General features: G+C 36.3%; 1 long non-coding RNA gene across 1 annotated transcript; it reads left to right on the forward strand.

Moving 5' to 3' along the window:
• The first annotated feature begins 497 nt into the window (after nucleotides 1-497).
• On the forward strand, nucleotides 498-3,994 carry LOC129412316 (uncharacterized). Its single transcript, XR_008633655.1, has 2 exons — nucleotides 498-2,065; nucleotides 3,819-3,994. It is a non-coding gene; the product is annotated as an uncharacterized LOC129412316 (long non-coding RNA).
• Nucleotides 3,995-4,614: the final 620 nt, after the last annotated feature.

The raw sequence follows: 4,614 nt of genomic DNA on the forward strand, positions 1-4,614 counted from the left end.
ATTACCGGTAATTATTTTAGATTAATCCCTCAATTGTCTAGGTCTAGGATTCTTAACAAAAGAAAAATTTTATTCTGTCAATTTCAGTTAGATGAATATTGCAATTTAAATGTGCAAATTATACTACAATGATCCACAGGTGTCATAGGTTACAACTACGTATATAGCAGATACAAGCACTATAGGACAATGAATGGCACATTGCCACACAGAGACAAAAGCCTGGGATATCACTGAAATGTTCAATATAAGGTCAATACAAGATCGAGAGCTACTGTAGATCTTTAGCACATAATGATATTTCCAGTATTCTGAAATATTGCTTTTTTTCATGTTCTACTAAGAAGCAAGCCTTTTCCCATTTACTTAAAGTGCTAAATGCTAAATCAGTCTATTTTATGCAGTTGTATAATACATGCAGTCTTTCTATACTTTCTGTTTACTATTAAAGGTCCTATATTATGTGAAACTGACTCTTGTGAGCTTTAAGAGTTGTGTTTTGTTTCATTGACACATCTTTGAGTAACCCTTTACTGTTAAACTCCAAAAGCCCAAAATGGTCTGTTCCACCATCTGATGCCACGAAGAGGCAGTTTTTAAGTTAACAGCTATCTTTTGCGTTTTGTTCAGTAGTGATTGGCAATTCCACGGCTGAAATAATTTGAATGTTTCTAGTGAAGGAGCATGGAGTTTAAAAACACAGTGGAGCAATTCCTGTATTACCTCATGATGTCACATGATGGAGTGTTTTCTGTCTGAGAGAAAAATGGAACCAAACACAACTCCAGGTATGTTTCTGATGAGGAAACAACATTATAATGAGCCTAAATAGCATAATATAGGCCCTTTATTATCAGTATTGGGACCCTCTGTTTGACTATCCGATGACCTGTGCATAACGTGTCCATTTCAGACTACATCTATCTTTGTTGTCTTCCTCCTTTAAGGGTCTATTTGTCGTTATTGTCTTTCTTAAGGCAGTATAAGGCAACCGCACTGTGTTAGTTAATTTATGAAGTTCTCCCTTTGGCAAACAAACAAAGGAGCCTGAGAGATGGATTCTGGGAATGGAGGTCTTGGCTACTGCTCTAAGAAGTTTAGCCCAGAGGCAGATTTTAATTGGATTTTACCAATCTCTTGAGTAGGTCTCTGTGAGGATACATTGTGTAACATTTAATCATCCATAACAAGAGCTCTTACTTCGTGCATCAGGCATTTAAAAGGAGATGTGTTAATTTATTTCACTAATTCAAGAGAAAACAACAACAACAACATTGATATATTTGAGATAAGTTAACTTTTACATAATACAATACAGGCCTCTGCAAACAAAACATTATATTCTGTCTTCAGTCTACACAGTGACTCAGTCTTGATCACAAAAGTAATTTAACTTTATTTCAAAATTGTCTAGCTCCAACACAATTGCACACTGACAAACAACCATCCACTCTCATTAACTTCTCACACCAGTGAATGCTTCAAATCTATATTGCAATAGTGTTCTCCCATTATTAGTTTACTCTGAGAGTTGTTGTATTGTTCAAAAATGTTGCATAGTAATTTTGCCAAAATAAAGACACAGTCAATTAAAATCTACTTTTTGAAGAGGCAAGTTGTTTTAAATCAATATTCTGTTTTACGTACTAATGTAACTCTGTACATGTTTAGTTTAATGTTAAATACTATAAATAAAGCATTCTGTATCTAATTTAATTGATTTCCCCTAACCCAGTCTCTCCATGCTTTCCAAACTGACCATGGATTATTAATGTCTGATTTATGTAAAACCAGAGCTGCTCTTTCATCCCCAAATTGAGGTTACCGGTACTCAGCTGGCACCAGATCAACAGTGAGTCAATGAACAGGGACACTTCCTCTCAACATTTCTGTAGCTAACAAACTGAATGAAAACCTTTGATATTTTAGCCTTTATATTTAGTCCTACATATATGAATTGTATTTTCTCCGGACACGTTTCTCCCAGACCAATGAAAGCAACTTATTGCAATGAAAGTGTGCTGTGCTTTGACGTCATTTGAATGAGTCACCGCCTGACTCTCTGGTGAGTCCTCTCCTCTGTTTACACCACTGGTCCGGCCAGTACATTTCTCACTGAATAGCTTCCTGTGTGTAGTGTTTAGGGTTTTTGGGTCTCAGTGGTATTTAGTGTCTCTTGAAACTTGCAATAATAATTCAGGGTGAGAATATCTCCTTTTCGAGAACTGAAACCACTGTATTTCAACACTTAAAATTTGAAACCAGGAACTGTACTCCGCACTTGCATTGTCTTAACTATGCATCATCTAGTCTGTCATTGGGTCATGTTGCTACTGTGTTCTTAAACCCCATATACCTCCACTAGAATCATTAGGATGCTTTCAGCCCTGGAATGGTCAATTTCTTTTAAGAATTTAAGGTAAAATGTAGCTATTAACTTGAATTCTATTCTGGATATGTCGTGGCTTATATTGAAAAACAACTATTGGGTTTTTCAGGACACTTTTTACATTCAAAAACACGGAGTACCTATGGGCAGCCCTTTTTCACCATCCTTCTGTAACTTATACATGGGTCTGTTTGAGGAAAATCTTATCTATCACGATAATGAATTCAAAGAAAACATATGTCTATGGAAGAGATATTTGGATGACATTTTTTGCTTGTTCAAAGGTACTAAATTGAGACTTGAGTCATTTTTTGCTTATCTGAACTCGCGCTCCTCATATATATCTTTTACTATGGATTATGATCAACAGCGCTTGAGTTTTTTGGACATGTGGATCATCAGAGAGGGTAATCAGCTGTATACGGACTTATATAAAAAGCCTACAGCTCGAAATTCTTTACTTAGAGCTGACTCTCAGCATCCACTTCCATTGAAAAAGAGTCTCCCATACAGTCAATTTTGTAGGCTTAAAAGAATATGCCACAAAACTGATGACTTTGAAAGAAATTTAAGTAATATGATGACAAACTTTGAACAAAGGGGTTATAAGAAATCTATTTTAAATGATGCTGCCACTAAAGTAAAAGGAAAACCTAGATCTGATTTTCTGAGGGTCAGCCCTCCAAAAAATGCCAATAAGCGGATTGTATTTTCTACTGGATACTCAAAACCCGCGGAACAACTTAAAAACATCATTACTAAACATTGGCATATATTAAAAACTGACTCTTCATTGGGTGTGGCTTTTAAAGAGCACCCCCTTGTGGTGTATAAAAGAGGAAGAAACCTTGGAGATAGACTTGTGCACTCCTACCTTCCTCCTAATCAAACCACATACCAAACTATACTGACTCCTATTCCTGATGGAAATCGTCGTTGTGGTGGGTGCAGTCAGTGCAACTATACATATCGTTGCAATAGTTTTAAGCACCCTCACACTGGTAAAGAAATAAAGATCAAAGGAATTATATCCTGTAACACCAAGTCCGTGATTTATATGATCACCTGCCCCTGTGGTAAGGCTTATGTGGGTAAAACCAGCAGGGCTTTAAAAACACGGATTGCAGAGCATAGGAGTACAATCAGATGCAAAAACATGAACTATCCTGTGGCGGCTCATTTTGTTGATTTTAACCATCCTATCTCTTCCTTAAGATATATTGGCATCGAACATGTGGAACTGCCCCCTAGAGGTGGTAATCTAGAGATGCTCCTGTCAAAAAGAGAGCACTTCTGGATTCACCATCTTAAAACTTTTACTCCTCATGGACTTAATATGGAGTTTGATCTAAGATGTTTTTTGTAATAGACAAACTATTTCTGTATTTTATAAAATGTTTTTTATGTAAATTGTTGTTTCTTGTTGTAGAATGGGCTGAACTCACTGGGTGACCTCACTTTGGGACCTCCCATTCATTGAGTGGGTATATGGGCACCTGGGCTGGCAACCATTTTGTGTGCTGTGGTCCAAGACAAGAAAAATATCTGATGAAGGCTTTTTTTGCCGAAACGTTATTTTGTTAATAAAATAGTATTTGGACATCGGCCAACCGAGTGTGCTATGCATTTTTTCACTCTGATTAACTTGAAAATTACCACTTCATGGCATCGCAAGGTAGAATAGAGCATTTTGAGCTTTGGATAATAGTAGACTAATAATAAAGGTTTACTCAAACATATAACATAAGTTAACACAACATTATAACATAGCTAATATAGGACCTTTAATATTCCAGTTAGATTTATCATTTCCTTAGTTTAAACCTGACTTTAATGTATCTCTCATATTCTCTGTGCAAATAGTAAACGCTTGAATACTGGATGTCTATGTACACTACTGATGTCTACTGCAGGCTTAGGATATTATATCATCAGTAGTGGAACAATCCCATTGATTTTTCGTCATGTATGTCTGCTCTGTTTGTTTTCCCTGCAGCACATTTCAATTAATAATGTGCTCCTATTTGACTGCATCCTCAATGTTCCACATAGATGTTGAACATATATAAAACACATGTAACATCCCCGTGGTAGAGAACACATCACTCACAAAAGGCCTACTTAATATTTATGAGTGGGTTTAAAAGGTTACAGTAGAATTAAGAGCAAACTGAACCTCTGGCAAACATCAGTGTATATGTAATGTTACCTCTTAGAGCCACTGA

The sequence above is a fragment of the Boleophthalmus pectinirostris genome, unplaced genomic scaffold, assembly GCF_026225935.1.
Source record: "Boleophthalmus pectinirostris isolate CB_2022bp ecotype Guang Dong unplaced genomic scaffold, ASM2622593v1 HiC_scaffold_8, whole genome shotgun sequence".
Taxonomy (NCBI): Eukaryota; Metazoa; Chordata; class Actinopteri; order Gobiiformes; family Gobiidae; genus Boleophthalmus; species Boleophthalmus pectinirostris.